General features: G+C 37.5%; 1 protein-coding gene and 1 long non-coding RNA gene across 11 annotated transcripts in view; both read left to right on the top strand.

The window, feature by feature from the left end:
* The window catches only part of LOC117227272 (uncharacterized), a 197,053-nt gene that overhangs the window by 103,059 nt on the left and 66,347 nt on the right, over positions 1-27,647 (top strand). The gene's annotated exons all lie outside the window — the stretch shown is intronic.
* On the top strand, positions 617-11,989 carry LOC117227273 (uncharacterized). Of its 6 annotated transcripts, XR_013033590.1 has the most exons (4): positions 618-3,075; positions 3,616-3,717; positions 6,030-7,758; positions 7,848-11,989. It is a non-coding gene; the product is annotated as an uncharacterized LOC117227273 (long non-coding RNA). The 6 variants fall into 6 exon arrangements; XR_013033588.1 differs by having other exon boundaries at positions 617-802; positions 1,728-7,758; XR_013033587.1 differs by having other exon boundaries at positions 617-2,530; positions 2,608-7,758.

Here is a 27,647-nt window from a genome sequence, read left to right as displayed (position 1 = left end):
CTTTTTAGTCATAAATTGTAGTTTCAAGGTTATAAGAAATAAATAACATTTAAAACAAATTTAACAATGTTTTTTAATAGGTTATACCAATGTAAAGTAAGCCACAAAAATTTATGTCAATCAAATGTTTACTAAATCTTTACTAACCCCTTAACATAGTCTAAATAAGTATTGTAGTTTACCATTGTCATCAAATAAATTCATTTCAATATCGCTGCGTTAAAGAAGAATGAAAGCGAAGGTGAAACTGGTTTAGAATCCAACGTAATAGAACAATTGCACAGATAAAACTCGGTTCTCGAAGTATCAATGAACTATTATTAATCGTCAATAGAATAAAGTACTCTGGTATAATTTTTATAGTAAATATCCTATAACAATAAAGTAAACGTTATAGTTATCATTTTCTTTGGAATAAATGGTATTTCGCTATCAAAAATTATAGTGCATCGAAAACTAGTTTGATCCTTTTAAAAATTCTTAGTCGCGAACAATGACACCAGCACGTCGCCGTCGCGTAGCTATAGACATTCATAGCAATCACGAGGCCTTTAGGTTGCTACGCTACCACAGTGTCCAAACAAATGTTATCGATTACATGTAATGCTGTGTAGAACATGTGTGAATCAGGGGTGCAGTACTCCTTCATTGATCAAACAGTGCACACGATGTAATATCAAATAGTCGAGCAGTGCTGCGGAAGTAATTAGTAAAACAATTCCGGCAAAATACTCTTCCTGTTACAAAATAGTTCTTTTTTTCTCGTTTTATTAGCAGAAGTTCTACACCATTTCTAAAATTGGTATAAGAATCTCATCAATATCATCTAATTGTTTCTTCCTTTTCTTTAATCCTTCTTTCTTTGTTGTCTTGACGATTGTTTTTTTTTATTATCTAGTTGGCAATTAATTAGAAACAAATTGTGAAAGCAGTTACAAGAAATCGTTTTACTTCAAACTTCACAGACTTATTTCGAAAATGAAATTTTAGAAGTCACGAATCTTTCCTATTTTTCTCTAATTTCTGTCTTATACACAAAAGACAAACGGCCTTTAGGCGAAAATCGATACATTGGCTCTCAACTGCCATCATTCTACAGCTGATTAATTTTCCAAAAATTCTGCTCGTTCGGCGATGTGTAATAAAATACATGAATTCGCCTAACATATATTTATGTCACACTCCCATCGTAAAACACTTTTAAAATGAACGCTCTCCGGTTTACATGGCATATATATTCTATAAAGATTAACTCGCGGAGATAAAATGTGATAAATGTCGATGTTCGTTGAATATGTACTTCATAAAACCGATACGTATTTTCTTCAACAGTTGACAACAATTTTGAGAATAATTACTCACTTCTATCAGTTCATTCATAAATGAAAATCTATGTTACATATATTTGTATGTACCTATTACATATACGTACGAAAAGAAAATAAATGTACCGAACAGTTATCCGGTGCACATTATCGAAACAACGACTACGCGTTTGACGTTAAATTATTTTACCATTTAATTGGTAACCCCTTATGGTAATTGGTAACACCCCGTACCGTAGCACCGAATCTCCCTAGTCCATCGCGTCGTTACGAACTATTACGTTCCATTTAGCCAACACGTAAACATGGGGCCGGGGTGTTCCGTGGAAACGAAACTGGGGAACGAAATTCAATGGACAATTAAAGGGAGCCGAATATCTCAATGCCGATGTGCGGTCGTAGATTCTGAGCGGGTCAACATTGAGGGTTCCACTCGTTGCCGTAATTACGTCGCTTCTGAGCAACCATCCATATATCCGTGCATTGCGTCTATCCAGCCAGCATCGGGACCCATCTGTTTCTGGATCGCCGGTTGAACAATTGGCCGTGCTCGCTGTTTGATACGTGTTCACCGTGGTCCGGTGTTGCTCAGTATCGCCGACCAATTGGTTCGCATTTTCAATTATCATGTAATGGAAAAACGGCCCTACAAACACGGTCTGAGCGAAAAAGAACGCGAGGATTCGATTAATTGCCGCATAATTTATTAGCGTCTGGGGTAATCTTTGGAGAAGACCATTGCCATAGGTTATGTCAGCATGTTATGTCAGTAGGTTATGTTGTATATGCAAGTCACTTTCTAGAAACTTCTTTCACGCTAAATATGACTTTTACGTGATGCTTCATAAAAATTGCAAGATTTAATTTACTTAGATTTCCTGAAATTTTGATAACAATGTGTGCCTGATTGGGTCAATAACTTCTACTGGAAGCATCTTTAAAATTTGAGAACAATGAAAACTGTAAAACGATACTTCGATGGACAGAAATATATTTATATCGAATCTATATGTATTTAGATCCGAGTTTAAACACCAATAGCTTAGTTTACAAGGCTATAAGTGTGATCAGCTCAGAAATTTTCCAAAAATACCTAAATAAACGTAGTTTTAGCAATTGGACATTTTTGATAAGTGTAGATACAGTAAATTCTCTCCAATTATCCCTCAGTTTGTAAACAGAAATGGACAATCTTGGAAGAAGAGGTACGATTGTTCGAGCCTTGCGGCTTGTTTTTATAGTTGTTGATATTAGGCTACTATATTTTACAACTATTATACAGGGTGACCCAAAAATGTTTCGTAATCCGGAAATGGGGAGTTCCTGACGTCATTTGAAGTAACTTTTTCCTTAGTGAAAATGCAATCCGCAGCTTTGTTTGCGAGTTATTAACGAAAAAGAATGACCAATAAGAGGCGAGAACAGTTGGTGCGAGACGGTTGAGCCAATCAATGGAACTGGGTTTCGGTACGTTCGTTGGCTGGGCCACCTCACGCCAGCCGAGCTCGCCACTTATTGGTCAGTATTTTTCGTTAATAACTCGTAAACAAAGCCGCGAATTGCATTTTCGCTAAGAAAAAAGTTACTTGAAATGGCCTCAGGAACCATTTTGCGACAAAGAACTAAATCCAAAATACACCACTATTCGCCCTAGTCATTTCTCAAGCTTTCGAACGCTCAAGTGCAAGTTTGAAGTGCAAATGTGAAGAAAAAGAAATGGCAAAAAGAGAAGTGCTAGAATTGGTTCGAGGTGAGCAATTATTCAGCGAAAGCTTATCCCTGTTACTGGGTCCTGTGTTTTGAGCTTAACCTTCCTTTTGCAAAACATGCTTCAAAGTGATTAATCGGCTAAGTAATTAAGTACCGTGTGCGAATGGAAAATTCAGCAAAGAGAATCCTTGAAGCGTTTTATTCTGACATTGTTTTAAAAAATTTCGCTGAAAAGGTTAAACATCAGCCTTGTCTAAAACATTATTACCACATGATGAGGCTAAATAGAATTTGCAGGAAAGAACAGCTTGCAAAATCTCTTCAGGCCGACTATTTGAGTAGCCTGCACTTTGCAACGTGCAATTAAATCGCAAATAACGTCAGATGAACCAAAGACAACCTCTATTTCCATGTGGAGCCAAAAACAAGAAATTTTGAAGTGTGACGGTATACTTCTCGCGGTAAAATTGTAATTTCCGAACACCTACATCGCCTTTTGAAATTTTTCGCGAAATTCCTGATGGCAGTCTTCGACGAGAACTGTTGCGATTAGTGTATAATAGTCAATGGCCGGTTTCAGGAAGCGCATTGTCAGGGTTAGGCGACTCTGATCCGAGAGAAATGAACGCGGCCTTCTGTATCGATGTCGATTGGGCTCGAGTGAATTCGAAGGACAGGGAAGGTGAGGTCCGAGCAAGAGGACGTTGTCAATGACTTTGGCGTGCCGGAGAAAAATAAATATAGCACAGCAACCAAACCAGTTCTCTTAAAATAACTTGCGGTCCTAAGGAGCGCATTCTCCATCTCGTCGCTGGCTTTTTGGTACCGAAGAATGCGTGCGATCGTCACCGAAAAACAACGCAACGGCCTATCGCTACGCCAGGACTTCTGTCGCGATGCGTCCCTTGACTCGCTACCGAGTCATTCCACTTCGTAACGCACAGAATTTACTATATAGTCACCGATCAAACATGCGAAAGCCTTGAAAAATTAGGTTCCATCGAATTTCAGCAGTGTTTTATCGAGTTTTAGCAAATTGTTGATAGTTGAGGTTTTAGCGAAGAGACATGTTATTCTACCATCGATATTTCACTTTGTCCCAAGTAATCTTTGCTTACATCAATTTTTAAAACGGAAAAATATTCTTTTCGTATAATTTGTAATGAAATTTTTAATTATTTCAAATAGGTGTTTTACAAGGATAAAGATTTAAAGAATGTAGAGACCATCATTGTCCCAGTGCGTTATATCTTATAAGTTGTTAATGATGGCTTAAGTAATTTCATAGAATAATGAAATGTAATGGTAGAAAACGATGGCCATATTTTGCTTAAAGTAAAAGACACGTAATGAACAGAGAAACACTTTTAGACTTTTACTTACACGTCCGCTTAGGATCGTTTTTACTTATTACTGCCAAAGTTTGGCCAAGAACCATACATTATGTATATATAGTATATGTATTGTTCCTTCTAGCTTCTATTTCCTTATGTTCCCATTGGTTCCGAAAGTTAGTGGTTCTCTTGAGCCAAATGTAGTTTGCAATTCGCAAAGTTCTGGCAATTTGGTTTTTTATTACTTCTGATGGTTCTCGATGAAATATTGAATACGAAGTAGCAGAAAATTCAAATCGGATACCTGGGAAAATTCCTCGAAGATGCAGAAGTCCGTTTCCACCGTATATGAAACTTGCAATCCAATGTCATTCATTGAACTTTTCTTCTCATACAGTAACATAAACTCAGAAAGATTATTTTTTAATGTTTACATTAAAGAAGAAAGCAAAGTCACTCATTACATTTGATACATAACTTCTTTTCCAAATTAGTAAAGTTCATGAATTGCTCCAAAATTCTTCTAGAAAGTGGAGGAAAGCTTGAAATGTCAGGTACATGGAAAGTTTCACAGAGCACTTTAAAAAAGTTCGGTGATATAAAGTATGCATACAGAATGGTTGCGTTGTTCAAATTAAATTTTTAAATTGAATTTAGTAAGAAGTCGGAAAAACAACTTAACAACCATACAATTGACTGTAAAAGCTTTTCAAAGTTACTGAAAGATTTTTCATTCAACTAGACAAAGGATGCTGCTCTATCATTTGTAAAGACTAATGTTTGTAAAAAGTAGTTTCCACACCTTCGCGGGTGTCGCGTTTAATTAAAAGCCAACGAGTCATTTAAAGAATCAACTTTAATTTTATCTAAGCTGAGTTGGTTACCGACTAAGAGTACTTTAAATTCCAGGTCAACAGGATAAAACTGTCTTTGTTATTTTCGTAAACGTTTATTCTGGGTTCCCTGAGTATTTTTAGCTGTGACGCTACCTACCACAATTTACGGTTCTAAACTTGTAAACTTTATGTATACTAACAATATATATGTAAACTTGAAGGTGGTTATTGGTCGTTTTTCTTCAATCAATTCAGATTGAAAGAAATAGCATAATAGGCAACGCTTGCTGTTCCGAATTCGTACAGAAGTACCACTAATTTTGAAATATTTAATGTTGAACGGTTTAATGTATAAAGGACATTGTATAATCGCAAGCAATGATATTGACAGAACATCGCAGGAAGTAGTATTCATAAAAAATGCTAAAACATATTTGTTGTAAATGAATCACTCTTTTACAGAAAATTAAAACTGTCGAATCAGTTTATTTTCCATACAGTGATGCACGAAAGTGTTCGAGCACCTTTTAAAACGAAATAGCTTTTCAAGAACTGGTACAATATAAATTGAAGTTTTTGAAGATATCAAAGAAACTAGTATGCTAGAAAATGTGTCTAACAAATTTTGTTCAATAACACTAATTAACTGCAATGACAAGAACGTTAAAAACCTGCATTGGCAAAAAATACGTTCGAACACTTTCGTGAGTTACACTGTATTGAACCTGTGCCTCAAGTAATGTTTCTTTTAATACAAACAAGAGACTTACGCGACATTATGAACGTACAGATAAATCAATAAGTACTCCATCAATTTATTTCAGAATGAAGGAATAACACCGACGACGATTCTGTATAACAATACCTTCGATACAAAATATTCACGCTATAGATAGTGAATATAAAATAGCCCAAGTGAAAAATTGTTGCTCACCTGTGTGCAAAAACGCGCACCTGTCTCAAGTTCGGTTAATCACTGAGACATCAGCTCCTCATCATACGGCGAATTAGCTTCCACTCTGTATGTGAGTACGTATTTACTTATTATATTAACCTCGGCTTCGTCTGGCGGTTTAAACTGTCAGCGCGAGGTTTCCTCAGGGAATTTGCCGATTAGTTCGCAGTCGGTCGATGTGTGTCACGGAAGTTGCAAGATTCAGCGGTTCTCGATCTGCTCAGGCCAGGCAAGATTTCCGAAGCGAGCGCGATCATCGAACGTAAACAGGTGCACTTTAATTGCTAATTAAATCGTGAGAATGTTAGAAACCACGAAACACCGAGAGTTGTTCATCAGTCAGACTAATCCTGCAAACACTTTCAGATGCTTGTCGAGTTTTTGAAGCGAAACGGTTTTGCGATTAATCTGATCTTAAATTCAACTTTCGACTCGACAACCATACCATGTGTAGTGTAGTTCTTATTCTCCGACTTTTGATTTTTTTTTAATGTCACTCTTTATGGGAAAGGGGGGAGATTTAAGGCAGACAAAGTTTAAGTTATTAAAGTTATTAAAAAAGAATAGTAATCCCCCTGAGTGACTCTCTCCTGTTTCTTGCAACACATGCAAACATTGTTTATTTTGCATGAAGAACCGCAATCTAATTATGATATTTGGTGAGAAAATTATGAAGCAATCGAATAACGAGTATCCGTGCAATATTTGCGTTCAAGTTGAAAAATGTAAATGATTTAATTTCATTTTCAATGTGTATTACTTTTATCGGGTATCGTCGATGTTGGAAAGATAAAAACATCTCTTACAGTTGGGGATAATAAGTACATTTAAGGGTTACTGCATCATACGCTATACATATTTAATGGCAAAACAAGTCTGAAGATTCTGTATATATTTTCAGAAGTAACACATAAAGCTCATCATTAGTCATCTAAGGCATTGTCGTTTAATCAAAACCGTTTAACATTATTTCTAATATAATGATATACAATTATGTTTGAAAGTGAAATTACATCATTAAAATGTTTAAACTTCAACGCAAATGCGTTAACTTAACACAGATTGCTCTCAAATCTTTCATACATCATTTTCACACCAAGTGTCACAATTTAAGATGTAATGATATAATAGATAATGTGCACACAATATCTATAACAGATCTATTACATTCATTCTAAGATGTCTTGCATGCTGCGTTCTTCGCCTTCCGTCGACGTCTTCCTCCTCCCCGTTTCTTGTTTCTCGTCTCTCTTGCCACGACTCGTAACTCCTTCCGCGACGCATAAATAAAATAAGAACTTTCCGACACATAGTACGCCCTAACCATGCAAGTTATATACCCGCATAGTAAATTGATATGTCACCGACAGTGTTAATAAAGTTAATCGAGGATGCGGAGTAAATTAAGGGTGCCGACACGCGAGAATTAACGGAAACGCTGTGCCGCTCAGGATCGGTGGATTTATACATTTTTTATCTGCACGCAGAGCTTCTTGACGAAGTAAATGTCATTCCGATGAAAGTTTGTGAAACTGCAGCCCAGCGGAAGAATCGCAGATGAATCTCTGCCGAACAAGATCCGTAAATTCCGTAACAGGGTGAATGTAAATTAGAGATATTTGTCGACAGTTATATTCGCGCGGGCATTTCAACCAGCTTGGCCATGTTATTTCGCTGTTGATTCCAGGTTACGGTGCGCACTCCCCTAGTCCAGGCACCACGCCAAGTTGATTTTGATCTCCGACAGGAACAGCCGTTCTTGTACAACACTTGAGGTCCGTTGTGCTCTCGTGACCGTTTGTCCCGGAATCATGTCGTGCATGTACCTCATTGTTGGATCGCATCGACACGTTCTCCCTCTTCCGCGCATCTTCTGCACCGTGAGACACCGATCGAGAGAACTTCGACTATCATGATTTCCTGCGAAATTTCTAGCGATTGCCGATTCATCAGGGAACACGGTGTGCGTTAGAGTACCATCTCCTGTTTCATCCTTTTGATTCGAATTGATTCATCCTCGAACCTTATAAACACGATATTGAAAAACGGACCACGCTTTTGAATTTATTTGTTAAAATGTCCTAAAATCAGATCACTAATTGTGTGAAATGAACTACAGTCTTTACGCAAAATAAAAATTGTCTGCACTGACTGTATTTCATTTCTTAATCATTTCAATGAATTGATCATAATACAAAAGTATCTATAAATTCTTTAAATGTTCTCACTATGTTAAATTTGATCTACTCGTTTTTGTCATAAATGCATAAAATCCGCACTCTAATTATAACATTGAAAATGTGTGATAGAAAAATATATCATTGAAATAATTAAGCTTTCATAATGAACTAAATTACATTCTTCTGTACTCTTGCCTATTAGAAAATACACAATATCAGATTAGTTAGAACGTTTATTTTGTTGAACCTTATCTTCGTGCAAGGTTCGAGGAACCTTCGTGTACTATCTTTATGAAAATTAAGCGTTCTGGATTGTCTACATGCAATGAATTGCAATTAATTGTAAGAAAAATTCGCTAACCCACCTGCGAAGCATATCCGTGAAATCAAGCGTACGATAATCGAAAACACGTGAGTCACAACGTCTCGCTGCAACATGCTATGTTTATAGTCGAAGGTCGCACTTATCTTATCCAGAAGACATGTTGCACACGAAGTCGTGCAGGACATTACATAAAAGTGGAGTAATAGGGAGTTTACAACTGCGCGAGGCGTTCGAAATTAAAGTACAGCGGGATAAACTTTTTTGCGATGGTTCGTAGAAGGCATCGAGGTTTGGACTCATGCAATTGCCTCACGTCTATCCGTTATCCAACGCCGACAGCAATATAAGCAGGCTAATTCGGTCAGGAAAGCCAACTAATTCACCCGAGAGATATTATTTTCGAATAGTCTCGCGAAATAGGCCGTTCGAACGCGTTCGGGCACTGTACACGCAATTTATTTCCGAACCGAATCGAGGAGAAACTTCAGCGATATTAAATTTTAAGGTTCGTCCTAAAAAGACGGTGCTTTGAACTTTCAGAAGTGCTCTCCTTCGAAGGGAACGAAGGAATTCGTTTTATTTGTCAAAAGACATCTTATTCACCGAAGTTTGTGAATCGTTAGAATCCTTCTGGTAATATACACATATTACGTCATATAGAGCGTCACCTAGATTCAGAAGACACTTTCAAGGCACTGTTAAAAGACGTTTGTCCTCGTTCTTAGACTACGGATCTGTGCCCGGAGTAAAAATTGTTTGAACAGATTGCAAACATAGAAAGCGAGTCGGTCCATATACTTTTCTTTTTGGTAGTTCTAATAGTTCTAATAAATTGTAATGTGTCGATATTTTGGAATTCTTTAAAGCTTACAGCACAAGAGCAGATATATGTTTGAAGATGTTACATGAGTTTCTTCAATCATCTTTTGAGAACTGTTACTCATCGACGAATGTATCAGACATGAGAATATCAGGTTTATAGTTTGAGCGTAAAAACATTTGCAATTTAAAATATCGATATTGCTGAGAACCGCGGATTTCTTGAGTAGTATGATATTAATAATTTTTCCTTAATAACCTGACATGTGTGTACGTTTATGAAATAATGTCTATTCGTTGTCTTATTAAAGTAGAGTTTATTGCGAATTTATAAACGGACGCGGAAATTCGCTACTTTTGAGAAAGTGCACTCACGCGGTATTTTCAGCAGTCTTTTAATTAGTATTGAGGTCAGGCTATTAGAAGTAAATTACTTGCGTCACGTTTCTTCGTAAACACGTGGGCTTTTAAGCTTCTGGCTATCCACTAATAATGGTGTCGTAAACCTTCAGAGGCGACACAAACAGACTAAACCGAACATGATCAATTTAAAACAATTTGAAATTTCTTTTATTCATTTGCAGTGTCTATCGTCAATCGCACTTTAGTCTTACGTATTCGCCATAACTTACAAAGAATTATTGTGAGTTTCAAGGCGTAGTATGCCATCGTTATTGGAACAGATAACATAGAAACGTGAAAGTGAGACGTTTCTCATGATACTGTTAAAAGAATCATATTTTTTATAAATGATAGATTAATAATAAATTTCTAATGTACTGTACATAATGTAAATGAATAGTTTGACCATTTTATAGATCTCATGATGGGCATTAGCAGTATCTTATCTGTCCAAGAATTTTATCAGCAGGAGCAGTTGTATTTAGCGCACACGTAGTGCACACTTTCAAAAAAAGGTACACAAGCAATATAATCTACAGTTAAATAATGATTTACTTGAAATAATTATCATGCTACAACAGTAATGTTGGAATATTAGATATATTTAATGCAATTACTGTAGAGTTCAAATTAATTAGATTTCAAGCACACGTTATCCGATAAATCATACTTAATACTAGTTATAAAGATAATTTGCATACGATTTGTATGAACTTTTGATGAAGCAGAAATATTGATTGCTCTTCGCTTTAGTCCATTATTCTCGATCATTTATTTACATTAAATATTCTTAAATGCGGGTGCATAAATTTTAGTCTAATTTAAATTCAGTATCCGTAAACCCATATTTAATAACTGCTCGCTTGTTACAAAGGACAATTAAATGGAAGTTGATTTCACGCAGCGCTGCGATCTACATTTTCAAAACGCGTTGTGTGCGCATAAACGGTAAAATAAGATGCATGTCATTCATTGATCACGCAGAACATATTCTTCTACCGCTTGGATACCGTTGATAATAGTGCTAGAAGGATGCCATCACTTGCCGTGTACTCGACGACAGTTCGAGTTCAATATAAGAGCATAACGAGGTGTACCGGTTCTTCCACCAGTTATGTGCCAAGGAATTTCACTATGCGGTTTATCGCCTGAAGGTTTATGTGTTGGAACTTCGTTGTCCTGGTATTTCTTGGCGATATAGATAAAGTAACATACGAGGAAGTTTATACTAACCGAGATATATGCGATCGTTGCCATGTTTAGCGCAAAGATCACCCCCCTTTATCGAATGGAAATGCTTTATTATCGATAACTGCGCTAAGGATGTTTACGAGCTTGTAATATATTTTACTACACGCAACACGACAAAACAGTAAATTTATGATAGATAATGGAGCTTCTTTCCATAAATCATGGTAATAGAAATTCAAACCGCCCGGTCTATCCATGTTAAACTTCATTCCATCATTAAACTTTATTTTACGCCACTTTTTCTTAAATGAAATATGTTTCTCAAACACTTTCATGCTATTCCGTGAATGCAGGCTTGCTCTGTAATTTCTTTCAGTTCATGTGCTTAACATGTGCTTTTAGGTGTGTTACGAAGCCAGAGCATCGGCAATTTATCTCCCCGGCATCTTCAAATTTTTAATGCTAGTTTTATAATTACATGAGTTTGATAAGATGATAAAGCAAGAACACGACTAGGCTTCTTTTCCGTACCAAATTATCTGGTTCTTGTTTTACTAATCACGTTTCCACAACGATTTAAGATTTTTAGCAACTTTTGCAACTTCTCTTGAAACAACTTTAGGATGGTTTGTCTTTCAGATGAACTTAACATTTTCTCACGATATATTTGTGTAACTCAACAAACTGTTCAAGCAATTTATATTAAATATGATAAATTTTGTCTCATTTAAGGACAGCAATAGTTATTGCCTTCATAACGTTCCTCAACAATCGATACTATGCATAAACTTCCGTATAAATACTTAGAATTAAGTACCTTACGTAGTTATTTTATTGATGCATATAAAGATGTACATTTTCCTCGCATATTATATTAAATCATGACAAAATATATTCTATCTTTTCGTATAATGTATTTGTTAAAAAGACCATTGTATTCCGTATAGTAGAGCTCTAATGTTTTATACAAAAGAAGTACACAATCATTAAAAAATCTTTAAAAATTAAAGGCTAAGGATAAAGGAGTTACATATGCTATTTTATTAATTAGAAAAAGGAACAGAGAAACCTTCTCTCATTCAATTATTTCGATTTAGTATTATATTATTTCTTACATATCCTGTACAACAAAAAAGATAGAAGAGTAACCCTTGTCTTGATTCATACTCGTAAAGCGTTAACATTACTAGAAATGTCCACTACGACTCAGACTCGACAAAGTACAACGAAGTGTTAACAAGTGATGAATAAGGGTTAAACGCAAGTTAGCCTAAAACTAACGTCAATTACGCAAGAAATATTTCATAAGGACGGCCTTGACAACATATATCAAGGTCATCAAGGTGAGCTACCTTTTTCCGTACACAACCATCATCGATCAGAAAATCCGGTTTCCATAATCCCCTCTCCCCCTATTCTTCCGGGTTTTCAAACCACTAATGAGCCTGCTGGGCAAATGTGCCCGGGTCGCCGCAGGTAACAGGGTCGAGCAAGTCCGTGCACCTTGCTTTTCCCACGTGCGCGTCCGATTCCCCGTTCGAGCGTGGCTTCCCCAAAAAATCGGAGCTGATTGCGGCCAGCACGGCGTCGGCGCCGGCAAGAATACCGAAGGGAACGAGAAGGTTCTCGCGCGATAAAGGCCCGTAGTAAAATTCCTCTGTACGCGAAGCGGACGGCGTCGATGCCAGTACACGCCCCCATCTTACGGTGCCGACCGCCGAACGGTCGCCAAGCGGTCGACAGCTAACGAGCCGGTACGTACACTATAGTATATGTACTCCGGAGGTAGCAGCGGTGTTGTGCAGTCGCCTCCAATACAAAGAGAGAAAGGAAGAGAGAAAGATAGAGTGTGAGAGAGTGAGTGAGTGAGTGAGTGAGAGAGAGAGGGACGCCGGCACGCGGCCACCGGCTCCGAAAGAAGTTCCACGCCGAGTGCCGAGCGAGTAGTCGCTCAGAGTCGGAGCTCAGAGTCGCGGAGCTGCAGCTCTCAGCTGCTCAGCCACGCCAAGCAGACATTCCGCGAGCATCTTCTGGAATAGCCGAGGAACAAGTGGGACGCGACTGGGGACGCTTCGAGAACGCAGTTTCGGTTGTTTCACCTGGGTCATCGAGGAGCAGATTCTCTCGAGGAGCTTCTTCCTCCTGAGAGCCATCGACTCCAACGAAATCGCTGCGACCGCAGGATTGATTTACGAGATACACGTGATTTCAGTGCGACACTGCGAGCACGGTGGCCGAGCGTATGAAAGTTTCTTCAGACCTATGGTGTCTCAGCGGAGACACGTTCGCGACCCTTTGTCCGGTTACTGAAATATGTTTCGCGCGGTGTAGTTGCCGATACGATAGCGGGCCCCTAACACGCGAGTGCAGTGACGCCGCGCCGGTTTGATTAATCTCGTTCTGGAGCGGGTCGGAGGTGCTCCGAAAATTCCAGCGGTTTAAAACTCGTCATTCCAAGTAACCGGGCAACCACTGGCGTCGTGGGATCGAGACTACACAAACGAGCCCCTCGGTTTCCATGCAGCAGTTCCGAGGAATTCCGACGAAAAGGTACTTACCGGGGATGCTGACGCATCTTTTGGCGCTGCCCGATCACCGTAACCGTTCTATGCTTCCGTTAGGATTCATCGGAATCTATCACTAAATATCTTTGTGAGATGCGATTCAACGTAGGTGGGAGAAAAATATATCGGGCCACGTGTATCGGCTCGCATTCAGAGCGTCTCGTTGCAAAACCGACTGTATTTGCATGGTTCGAAGGCTGCGTGATTCATTCGCGTCGCTGGAACATTAAAAATCTCTCTACCTGACACCCAAGGACCGCCGAGGCTCGACCCTGCGCGCATTGTTCCGAGATTTAAAGCCCGGCGTTTCCCTGGCTCTCCCTTTCGCCTCTTGTTTTCTCGGTCGACGGGTTTCGACGGTCAACTATTGTAATAACCCCTCGCTGGAACACGCTTTCTAATGCCCATGAAGCCGGAGAGTTCTAACGCCGAAATTGGAGAGGTCGGGTTCGGGTCCCGCGTTTGGATCATAGGTGACCGGCCGAACCGTTAGCACGCATCCTCGAGAAGCAGCTCTTACGTGTCGTCGGACCTCGGCTGCGACCTCGGCCAACACCGGGTCTTCGTTGCCCCGGAACTTGCCAGTGTACGCACATATGGAACCGACGGATTTGTTAGTTAATGTGGAATCTGCGGATAGCGATCCACGTAATAAGGAGTGGAATAACGAGGATTCAATTGCTCCGCAGCTGTGAGCTCCGCGAGTTCGACGGATCGGCCTTGTTCGAATAATTCTGTGTAGTGTGTGAACCGTTACGTGAACGTAAATAATATTTATGTGGTTGCTCCTCGAATGATTTGTGACCGGTGAACTTGAATTACGCGTCGAAATTCCGAGTCGATGTTATCACCGGCATTCCGATGTTGCGTTGTCGAAATTCGCGGCGCATCGCGTACGTAATTTTCGATGCAATTGATGCTCCGGTAAACGGCGAATCGAAATGGACGAGTAACAATTCTAAATGAAAGGTTCGAAGATAGTTTGCCATAGCAGAACTGGATTTCCTTCGGGAAGCGTGTTTGCAAAAGTATACTATTCCGTGCCGCGACCGATAGATCGGTCGGTGGCCGGTGAAGAGCCGAACAGTTCCGTCAATTGCCAACAATCAGGCTTCGATCAAATCGTCCATAGAAAAGGTCGAAAAGCCGGAGAGCGTCCGAACAATTTTAACTGTTGCTCGCGCGGGCAGTTTGTTCACAGCTTGGCTCGCCGATTCGTTTCCCTGTGCTTCGCGACTGATGGTTAATGACTCGAATCGCCTGCCCGATGATGAAGAAGCGGAACGTTATCTGGTAGTGCGCAGGTAGTGCGGGAACACGACGTGTGAACGGATTGTGCAAACATGAAGCAGAAGCGTCCGCTGAAGCCACTTGGAGGCTTTCAATGGAAGAAAGACGACTGATCCGCCGCGATGAATCGCTGACATGAGAATCAAGGCGGGATTGGAAGCAGAATCGAAGCGATTAAAGGAAACAACGTCGCTGTCTCGCACGCGACGCCGATGGACTAATTTTCTGGCGAAGGATTTCGGCTAATTTTTGCAAAAACCAACGTCGTTAAGTTTACGTCCAAAGAAAATATGTTCCGAAAATCTTGAAATCAGCTCGCGGATTATTATACGCATCAGATCCGAGTGAATTGGTTTCGATAGAAAAAAGAAAGGACGAGACCACAGGTGCGGAATATTCATGTAGCGCAATACGTTTACTAGTGCAACAGAAACAGTTCGAAACGGAAACTGTTGAATAATTACGAGTTCGGTCAACGGCGAGCGATATAAAGTTCGCGCGACGCGATTACCAGCTATGAAAATGATGATTTTCATGGGGACTCGCGCGGGAGAAGATATTTGACAGGCTGTGTCGCGCCGATCAGGAAAAATGCGTAAGTATCGCATTGTGAAATATGGTTCACCGTCGGCGTAATTATGGTTTAATTGCAAAGGAACAGCGGGGTTTAATCGAACAAGTTTCTGGTAAGATTTTGGGATTAAGCAGCACAGAGATGATGTAGCAAAAATGTAATTAATGTAACACGTAAACCGTACTATACATACAGACACAGAATGAATATTGTTTAAAACGACAATCGTCTTCACTACACGAAATCATAACGAGTGACAATAAACATTCGGAGTATTCTATAATTCTCATGCAATGTCTAATATTTATACACGTTGTGCTGTTTACTTTTTGCATTTTCCATTATTAGTTAATGCATTCTAGGTAACAACAAACATTTTACAATATTTGACTGAAGCACTCTGCATATCCATGTCGAAATAACGTGTCATCACATATGTAGTGTGTACAGTGACATTGCCTAGTTGTGAAATTAACTTTTGTTTCGTCATTTTGTGCACACTTTTCTGTTTCCTGTTATTCCATAATACCCTATTGCAACTCTTTGCTTCGAGAAAATCGTAAAAATAATAACTGAAGCCGTAAGATAATCCAAATTGAGAAAAGCAATCACTTTCTGCGTTCTCGTGCTAATACACTTTATTTAAATACTCGTTTCTACTCAGTTTCTACTGTTCTTTGTAGTATCGACAATGTAAAATTGAGACGTACCATAATTTACGCTGCGTTTTAAACAACTGTTTCTTTTCCATAGAATTCTATAAAAGTACGAGATATTGTGCAGCAAATATCATTTTTAATATTGTATGTTTGACATTAATATTTCAAGGTAATACTTTATCAGAAATTTTTTAAATAATTATTTGAATCAATATACATAATTAAACTGTGGATTTTTATATAAATTTCTATATTCGTAGACTAAGTTAAAACAAACAGAAAAAATAAAAAAATTCTTACGTCCATCGGACGCTTCCTTTAGGTAAAATATTATGGTCAATATTGACGTAGATTTGCATACCATAAATACGTAAAGATTTTTGCGTTGTGTGACAATAATATAATCCTAATGCAAACAATATATGGTACTCTCTAATAAGAGAGACTTATACATTTGTATTTTTTTATTGTCTCACAGTATTGTCGTAAAGAAAGAAAGAAATTTACGATCACAACATCGTAATTTGATTGGTTAAACGCAGTTAGTTAAATCTCATGCGATGAGTACGCGACAAAAACTAAGAGCGGGATAATGAAAATGTCCAAGGCTGTAGAAATAAAGCACCTTTTCGCAGAGAAAAATAACAGGTTGCAAACACAGTTATTAAGAGACAAAGGGGATTAAAAAAAAAAGGACAAAACGGCGTCCGCGTTGCGGCGATTAACTGTAGTACCACTTAAGAATTTCACATAAGAAATACGATGAACAAGATACCAGTCCGCCCACTATATTCGTTCGTATGATCGTTATGAAGCGGTCGGAAAAAAAGGAAACGAAACGGAATAGCAATGTTCGCTCGGAGTTTATTGATTCATCTCATCTCTCTTAATGCATTATTCAAGCATCTCCGCGAGATACAGATAGCCGAGAGTTGAATTCGAAAATATGTCTATGTCCGTTTGGATTTTGTAACGATCATTTACGTAATTGCGAATACGATCGTTCGATCTACCTCGATACGCGCAGGAATCTCATACTGCTCGTCGAACACGGAAATCATTTTTCACCGGGACAAAGTATTACGGAAATTATTATTTACAAATTTGCAGTAAAAACGAAAGTAATGTAATTGTCTGATCAATCTTCGTTTAGTAGATTCTGAATGACTCAGGTCAAGATAATCGACTTACGATATACGTCGACTTGGAATATAAAGAAATAAAGAAATTCTGCGTTTTATATCAACTCTAGTTATATCTTGAAGGACAAAGATTATTATTAATGTTTATATTGTGCAAACATACGCATATTTTTCTTTCCAATCTATGTTACTTTTAGGGATTCACGATTAATTTTCTCAGAGAAAGAAGAATTACAGAATTTTTGGTCTTTTCAAAGACCAAATACGCGGATGGTGAGCAGAGCATTAATCAATTTAAAATTCCGATAATATCAGCGGACTGATAAAACTGTGGACAGCTAAAAATTATCGCCCCGATGAGTAATGCGATGTTCAAGTGTCATATACGGTTAGAATTTTTCATGACTCACCGTTAGCAGAAATCGGTTATCTAATACCACCAATGAAGCATGAAAATAATTCTGCAAAGCAGTTCTGTAACCGAAAGTTCACGAACTTCGGATTGTTACGGTGTTAATGACGATTATAACAACGAATAACAAGATCGACAACAGAAACATCGCGACGACACATCGATGATGACGTATTACGTATCGTTAGCCATCCCACTTTTTTTCCTTTTATACACGTACTAATGAGACTGAAAATAATAAATTCGTGTAATGAGCAGCTACCGGCTAACGACTTCCGCGATGATACGTGAGAAAATCTTAAACTGCGTTCTGCATGACTTCTCTGCGAAATAATGTGATCACCTAAGGATGTGTTTTCTCAACCGAATTTAGTTGAATAACCAAGTAAATCAAGCACTATACTTACCCAACATTATTGGTCACATTATTCCCAGAATAGTGTTGAAAAATGCAATCTTTGATTTATAATATAAGGAAGTTTGTTAGTTGAGAATTACTTAACCAAGGGAGATCACGTGTTAAGATAATATTTGCATACTTACCAAAAGCATATTTCCCTGTACGGAGCGATTAACACTTAATTCGAGATATTAATTATGTATTCATTAAACACAGGATTAAATTAATTCACTTAATAACTACATAGAAGCATTATTAAATAATTATTAGTTTACTCTAGCATGAATTTATTTTTTATGGAAGTCATAAGATGTCAATGGAACATAAAAATTGTTTGAACCAAATACGGTTATATATCATTCTTGAAGTAAAGATAATTGATACGTACTCGTCCATGTTCTTCGAATATAAAAATTAATAACATATTTTTCGTTTTATTGGACTAATAAAATACAATTCATTTAATAATACACTAAGCCTTATTTGTCGAAAACGATTACATGCTGACAGAATTCGGGCAATATTACAAATATATACTTAATATAATGCAAAGAAAATGTGAAAGATATTATCGAGGGACATGGAACAATAAACGTACACAATTTATAATCGGTGACAAGATACAAGTTTTAAATTATACCATTCATTATTATTCACTAACGTGCATACATCGCTATACAATTACATATAATAGAGAAAATTCAAACATTTTAAAACGCCTAGTGTTGAAGTAAAAAATAGTATTTATTCTTTATAAAAACATTGCTGCAATAGATAAGATTTTATTCAGTTTCGTACTCTCGACAATTTTTCTCAAAAAACAGCGCGAAATTGCATAAATATTAGCAGTCCAGTAATAAGGGAAAAGTAGAAAGCATTTCTCGGAGAGCGAGTACACGTTACGTATCACAGAATAACAATCAGGCCGTTTGTAATTTACATATGCGAAGTTACGAGCGTGCAGTATTACATTACACGGAACCCGTAAGTTTTTGTCGGATGTGAAATTCGTAAAATTGTGTATCTAAAACGAGGTCAGAGAGGATTATTAAGTTATTTAGTGGCACGTCTCGCCAGCATCGACGTGCTAGTTCATTCGCGATATTCTGATATCCGCGCCACAGGATTCTCACTTCGATAGCTCGCGGATTTGTACGGCTCGATAAGCGTTAATGCGCAACTTCATTCAGATTCGTCAACACAGCTAGCACGGTTTGCTATTCATCTGTTTCTGTTAATAGTAGGATGCAGTACGATCAAAGAATTTGTTCGAGTGGTCTACCGAGTCTGAGGATTCTATTTCTCCATCAAAAAATTTCTTCGAGATCACTCGAACCCTCAAACCGTTTAAGAACATTCGAAGTTGTCGCGTTTAAGACCAAATGAAGTGGCCGCTTTTAAGCTTCAATCGAAAATCTAGTTGTTCGATTTTCTTTTTTCGTTTTTGAAATTTTTCACTTTTATACTTAGGATGTTGAATAAACAGGCATTCATTTTTTATTTCTCTAAGTCGTAATAGGTATACCATAGTAATATAATTTGTAATATATCTTCTGTGATTATATGATAGTTATGTGATTTGTCGTGTAAAACTTCTATGATTAACACTTCCTATGTCACGTCAGACATATACAATCTTTTTTATCTACTTGGAATTTATGTTAAGATTAATTAAATAAATCAATCATCAAACGTTGTCTTCTCTATTCGTATATCGATAAGTATGTGTTGTTCAGATTCTGTGACTTTTTGAGTCAGTTAATGCGTTAAATCACGAAAGATTCTCAACATCGACAATTCGATTCTTCTTTAAATTTGAATTCCCCAAAAACCGAGGGTGATGGGAATTAACACAAAAGAGGAATTAACAAAAATCCATCTACTGGTCATGGGAATTTAAAGTAGACGTTGGACAGTATTATTAAGTGAAAAACCCGAGCTTTACGAGAGCCATAGTAACTGTAGAATCGCAAGGTCGAGCGAGTACCGCGCCATTCTTCAAAATAACAAGATACTTACGTCGTCGTTTCGACAATCATCCTTTTCGTAGCAGCGGCGTGGAACGTAATTAAATAAATTTTCCCATATGGTCCGCGCTCCGCGCTGTCCGAGGGACAAGACATTGGTATTCCATCGGTGTTGCCGCAAGCATACATCTGTATTCCCGGTCGACGTTTCGCGAAATATTTGCGATCGTGGTTCCCCTGGTCTTTTTCCGACTAGGCAACATCTGCGAAACAGGCTAAACTGTCCGGACCGCGTCGAGAACGTTTTATTGACTGAATTTCATTCGTCCGCGACGTACTGTGAATAGCAGGGCTTTCGTCCGCGACTGAAAATCTGTGAAATGCTGACAGGTACAGCAAATTCTCCCTAGAATGCCAAATTTCTGGTTGCTGTGAATTTCCCTGTGCTAATTCTACGCCTATGTGATTTATTGCTACATTGGTATTAAGGATCGAAGGAGTCGGTCAATTCGAATTCCCGAAAGACAACATAAAATGGTCTGCTTCGGTATGAGTCAGATAAGTAAAACCACGAAGCTACAAGATGCGTGACCGATCGCAACGACCGTTAATCCTTCACACTCTCCGTCAAACGCGTAGACTTGCTCCACCGAATCTCCGTTGAATCAAGGATGTGGCCTCCGAATTGTCGTCGAATGTAAGCCTGAATTTGTGCAATGAAACAAATTCAGTTACTTGCTACGTGCAATGAATAAATATGGTCAAAAGTATGTCGTGTTTGGTCTCATTTTAATTGGCAAAATCTGACCACTATATTAAAACAATTTTCATGTACAAAAAATTAGAAATAATAAAGTTAAGTCATCGTTTTTTTATTCTAGCATTAGTATGTACAGTAAATTCTCCCAAATTGTCCGTCAGCTTGTAAACAAAAATGGACAATTTAGAAAGAGGAGCCTATTCGAGCCCTACGGCTTGTTTTTATAGTCGCCAATTGTCAACAACTATAAAAACGAGCCGTGAGGCTCGAATAATCGTAAAGACGTAAATCGTCTTTTCCCAAATTGTCCATTTTAGTGTACAATCTGAGCGCCAATTAGGGAGAATTTCGTGCATTCGCATTCTCAGTCTGTTTATTATTTCAGAAAAGACTTGTCTTTGGTTTGTCCTTTCCACCCACTATGTTGTGCAAAAATATCTTTAAAAAGGAATGAAGAATGCAGTGGGGAAAATAGAGACTTTCACTTTAAAATGAATCTAGGCCTATCGCGGTATAATTCTTTTTCCCGAAATTCTAACAATTGTTGGAAATCAGGAAAATAGTTAGAATACTTGCATGAGTATACGCGAAGTATAGAAGAAGCGTGGAGCTGACTGGGGCAGATAAAAATCTGCCTGGGGCAGATAAAAATGATTCGACATGAAAAACTGAATGCCGAGTGGCGTAGGTAACGTTGCGGAGACGTTCGAGCAAAGTCATCCTGCACCCTCGCCCATCCTCAAGCAGAACTCTAAACTTCCATCCATTGCTATAGAATAAATACCGTTGCACTCCCTCCAGAGGGAAATCACATTAGCAGCGTAATGGAGGGGAAGTCGCAGTGCCCCCTAGCTAAACTTTGTCATTAGCGAGTTAGAAGTCAATCAACAGTCAATTAGGAGGTCAGGATTCATACAGGCTTCCAAGTAGTTGTCACTCTACAATCTTGAAAGCAATCAAGCTTACAGTTAGCCAGCTTTAGGGTCGTTTAGGTATTAAGAAGTTTAAGAGAATGTTCCGCCGCCATTAACCTTCAAATATTCCTAGTGAATTAGACATCAATTGGTTTATGAAGTGGCTCAGCTCAAATTACTCGGTCGTGTGAAATAGATCGCTATTAACCGTCGAGTAGCCGACCGTTTAACAGTGTCGTCGTCACTAATGGATCAATACTGACCCGTATCGACTTACTCGTTCTTACGTTTCAGTTGTCAATATTAAATATTATTTCTTTAGTATCGTATTGACCGAAAAAGCTTTTTGCTTTTATTTTTACTTCTCTTAGTATCGACCAAACGAGTCGTGTTTAGCTAATCGAAACATATCAAACCCGTTTCATGTAGCTTGGTAAAGCTTCGAGAAGAAGTTACAAAAATTTTGTAAAACCTAATAATTAGAAAATTCGGAAAGGGAAAAGAAATAAGAAACGAAACTGTTATTTATTAAAAATATTATGAAAACAACATTTCCTCCTATGTAGCCGACGATATATCGTCGTTCGGCACTAAAAGGGTTAAAGAAATTCGAATTCTTTATTGAACTTTTACTTTTAATAACTTTACTCCGTGCATTTTATGGGTCTCAACGTTTCCTATAATTTTCCTCTGGGAGACTTTTGTGAAAAACAAAATAAACGACGATTAGATGAAGCAATAATTATCAAATGTGGTGGACAAAGTGAAGTAATAAAAATGAACTGCAGATTTTCGATATTTTTCTTATTATTATTAAGTATCAGTGATGTTAGAAGCCCATTTCACCAAATTTCATAAATCCCAACGACACTTATTGAGTTAAATATGTCGTCTGAAGCAGTTGTTCTATAGCTGTCAACTGGAAATTGTATCATCCATATGTGGATGACACAATAGTCGATGTGTCAACCTTCGAATTGCGGATCATTGGACAGCAAAATATATCGTCGTGGATACAGGAATGTAGCTCTTGTGAAGCCTGTATTAGAAATTTCGTGGCCACGTAATACAAGCAGACATCACGTTAAAGAAAAATAATGCAAACGCATGGAACTTTATTAACATCAAAACTATCAAGTAATAAAACCAACTAGTTCAGTCATTTTCTTTTAAAAATAACTAAACTGTGTTTATCAAGACCTCGCACAATTTTTATTAGAAAATAAAATACACCCGAATAAATAGGTATATCCGTTAATTGTCCATTAAAGCATTTGTACAGTCTGAGTAATTATAAAATAAAGAGTCAACTGTTAAGTAAACGATTCCACATATTGTTTATCTTTTCTTTATTGTATTAATACTATAAATCACTTATGACTAGCCTCGTCATCAAATTTTAGTTAATTTAAGTCGTTAGTAAAAATGGATAGCTTAATAAATTAAAACAGTTACCAGTAAAAGGTACAAATTTCCTTACGCAAAATAAAAACTTTCTTAAACATTTCATATTTTGTTTAACAATTTTAACAAGCTGAAAATAGTACGCCGATGTTCTCGGATTATATTTTTTCTACTGTCTTAAATTCTACTCACTCAGTTTCGTTATAAATACAAAAACTGCACAGCCTAGATATTAAAATAAAAATATGACTTCTTGTGAACATATGCAGTGAAATTATCGTACAGTTCAAATATATGGTTAACGTATGAATTTTACTCTTCTAATAGGAGAACAGAAATTAAATACAAATAGCATCAATTGTGCAACGAATACGATAAGAATACGAATTAATATTCAATTAATTACGCACTTATACATATATTTGAAGTTAGCTCACTATCATAGATAAAAATTTGAACGTTGATTATTTCAAGTTCGACTCAATCTTATATTTTACAATTATTATTTATATATAATAATTAATATTATAATAAGCCTGTTCCCTATTTGCGAAAGGCCATTGTACAAAACTGTCCGCTCATTTCAAATACGATATTCACGTCGCGTCGATAAAATGTATCAGCGAATACTCTAGTCGCAATCTGTCAATAAATATAGCAGCGACCGGATAAAATTCGCAAGAATCCATATGGTTCGATATAGCAGTGCAGTGTCGCCGTGTTCCAACAGAGCAATATTAGCGGTATGCTAGTTTCGATTTCGAAACATCAGCTTCGTATCCTGAAATTCGGGTGTACAACGTTTGGTCCTCGATTCCTCGGTTTCTCAGTTCCTCAGTCAGTTCCTTGGATCTTTGGTTCCTCAGTTTCTCGGCTCCTCAGACACACTGTCGCAATCTGTGCCCGTAACGGTGCAATCCGCCTGCTTCCCGATATGCATATGCACGAATACATATACGCGACGGCAAGCAATATCCGTGCAACAAGCTCCGATGGTTTGGTAATATGCAATACCCTGGTCCGTCCGGCCACTTCTCTTTAAGATCGATTCGTGCAACGCGATACATTACCGTGAAACTTCATTCCCTTTGGCCCGTGCGGGCTCCGTTTCTTCACGAAACGGTAGAAAAATGCAGTTGTGCCGATTGCAGATGGTTTTCGGGCTCGGAACGATACGCCGTGAATAATGAAACGCGACCTGCTCAAGGTCGATCTGGCTGAACGACGAATTTCATGAAATTTCATCGAGCCCGCCTCGTCGGGCTGTTATTTCGCATCTATCTTGAGAAAATTCCGTTAACTGCAATACCACTGAATATTTTCGTAGGAAATTTTAGATTTCGCTTTCGTATTGACACGTATAGGATGAACAACAATAGCTTAAAATATCATTCTTATCTCGGTGGCAGAAAAGAATTAAACATGTTGGCTGTCAGATTACAACCAGTAATATATACATACGTATATATATATATATATATATATATATATATATATATATATATATATATATATAATATATACATACATACATACAAATTCAGAAAACTTCTTTCTTAATCCTTGCACGGCGGACCGTTTATGACTGCGAGCGTCCATTCAGACCCAAGTCTGGATTTCATTACTTATTCCATTACTTTATTTTTGCTTTATATGAATTGAAAATTATTTATTATTCTTTATTATTAGAGATAATACATAAAATACTATTTTTTATTACATGTGTATTACATATATGTATCTGGCAGTCTTCGCATTTCTGCGTACATTTATTATCATTACCGATACACAGGCTGAATCTTCCACGTTCCAATAACGACTGGTATATCTTCACGCGACACACGACGCCTGCTGTCTCACCGAGTCAGGATTAGAGTAGGGATAATAAGTCAACCGCGGTGCTAGCCGCAACTAGATTTCACGGCATACGTAAACATAAACATTGTATGGGTCAGCATGAACCCTGAGTCCGCCGGGCGAGAGTTAAATACTGTAGTAAGCATCATGTAATATTATTATACAATGTTTTTGAAATAAATTATTTATACAGAAAAATTTGATAAATACAGAAAACCAAAGTTAAAATACAGTAAAATGGCAAGTAATCACACAAATTTGTTTATAAATCTAATCAAAAAATAATGTCATCTATTTACTTGTGTGCAATTTTTATCGTCATAATGTAAAAGCTAAAATCAAGTCCAATGCAACGACCACGACACTATGACCATATGACATTTAGTACGAAAAGTCCAGAAATATTTACGACATTTCTAATCCTTCGCTGAAATGTATAAATCTCTGAATTTTTCTTCAAATTATTTTCTAAAACAGATAATTTAATCAAATTATATTGTTCAACCTGTAATATATTCATATTTATATTAAAAATCAAATAAAATTAAAAATTTATATTTAAATTTCTATTAAATATAATTCTTTAATATAGCTTATAATTCTATTAAATATAATTCCATAAACTACTCAAGATAAAAGGGTAACGAAGATTTTACACGTTTTATGGACATTGGTTAATATTGTGCTGGTTAAAAAAGTTAGGTTACATTTTAAAGGAAATTCTTTTGATTTATAATTGGTCCCTTGAAAACTCGTTAAAAAAGATCTGCTTCCTTCGAAACATCTTGTCGTGGTCTTTTATTGGTCACGATTAAGTCATTTCGTCGGCTGCGGCAAGCGTCGAAAGGAGTTTGCATATACAACTTCCGGCAGATATTTTTAACGAGTACGTTCTTTTTCTCCAGCAAGATCATTTAGGTACATAGTCGTCTATGGAGACTGAAGCGCCTGCTGCTTGTATAAAACATGCATCTTTTCTGATTACGGGAAGCGCGTTCACCGAAAAACATTTCCCTTCTACTCTCGTCCAGGCTCTCGTCCTTAGCCTTATTGCCCGGTTTGCGGTATCAAAGGAGGGATTAATTAATTGTAGCTTTCTACGCTTTTCTCCGATAACTTGGTCCTAAGAAATATTTCTACGGAGAAGGTCTTATTCCTTGCAGATTAATTACGTAGTTAAAACAACCCGATGCGTTCAGGATAAAAACAAGTTACTCTTATACATACAGTGGATAAAAAAAGTGTATTTGCACACTCTTGCGGATTGCATTTTCGCAAAGGAAAAAGTTACTTCAAATGACCTCAGCTACCCCTCATTTTCGGCTGTTAAAATAATTGTGGAACACCCTGTATAATCCCTGTGTCTTACAATTAATGCACAAACATTTTTATTTTACATAAAGATCCGCAGTGTAATTATAAACGATAAAGTTACGAAACATAATATTGTTATACCCATCCTTGAATTTGTACATTAGAAAATGATTTAGTCAAAAATATTTAACATTCTCTGCTTTGTTGTTGAAAGAGGAAGCAAGTCAATTTTTTTTTAAATGATGTGGGAACATTACTATCGAGTAGACAGTCAGCATCAATAACACGAAGCCAGCTTGAATAAAACAATGTTTCTCCACCTAATATTTTTAATAATACGACATTAAACACTTGAAGTATAAAAATTACGTTGTGAACGACATGCAGATTATTCTGCCTGTTCATATCAATCGGTTTCACTGCTCAGATGAAATAAAAACAGACAGAGACCAGAGTATTGGTCTTGATTTAATGTCGCCAGCTCAAGTGTCCCGGGCGACCATATTATTTGAATACTCGGCCATTTCGGGACAATTAAAGTAATCCGAAAATTTTGTCATCCGAGGGGAACGATAAATGCACCTTCGTTACGTGACAGGTAATCTAATCAACTACGCTTTGACGATGAAAGTCCCTAAGTGGATACGGTTCATTTGCAACTTCGAAGAGCAACGCCTGCCGCGGATAATGAGGCACGTCGAAACTTATCTGGAACACTTGGTTCGCGTCATATGTATCACCGCCCAGAAATATTGTTCGCTGGAAATATTTCTAGTCGAGTGGTTTAACCCTTATGTAGGCGCTCAATTGTATCATTTGACAAAGTGGACAGTTCCCGTGAAAAATACAACATGTCCTTTCAGATCCGTGTTTTGACTTCTCTACGACCATTTGTCTTCGCTACGGAAAAATCGATTGTAGGATTTCGAAGCGCAGGGATTCACAACTTGTACCACCTAGTCACCTTAACTTTGTTACTTTAAGTTAGGGAACTTCTTATCTCGTGAAATAACGTTTCAAACCAAAGTTGGAAAACGTCAGAAGATATCTAGAATGTAAGGATTAGATTTTTGACAGTTCGTTCTTTTATACCGATGCAAAGATCGCTTCGGTTTCTAAAATGCGATGTAACAAAATGTTCATGGATTTAATTAAAAAGTAGCATCGAAAATCTGAACTGTGAAAAGTTCAGTTTTTGTCCAGTTTTCACTTTTCGTGACAGTTTCACTGAGTTACAAGTGATGCTTGATGATTAATTTTTTAAATATCTTCACCTTCTCTACTGTTTTTAAGCTTTTTTACGCTCTTGAACA

The sequence above is a fragment of the Megalopta genalis genome, chromosome 6 (assembly GCF_051020955.1).
Source record: "Megalopta genalis isolate 19385.01 chromosome 6, iyMegGena1_principal, whole genome shotgun sequence".
NCBI lineage: Eukaryota > Metazoa > Arthropoda > Insecta > Hymenoptera > Halictidae > Megalopta > Megalopta genalis.
The sequence above is the reverse complement of the archived record's forward strand: the minus strand, read 5'-3'. Positions and strand labels throughout refer to the sequence as shown.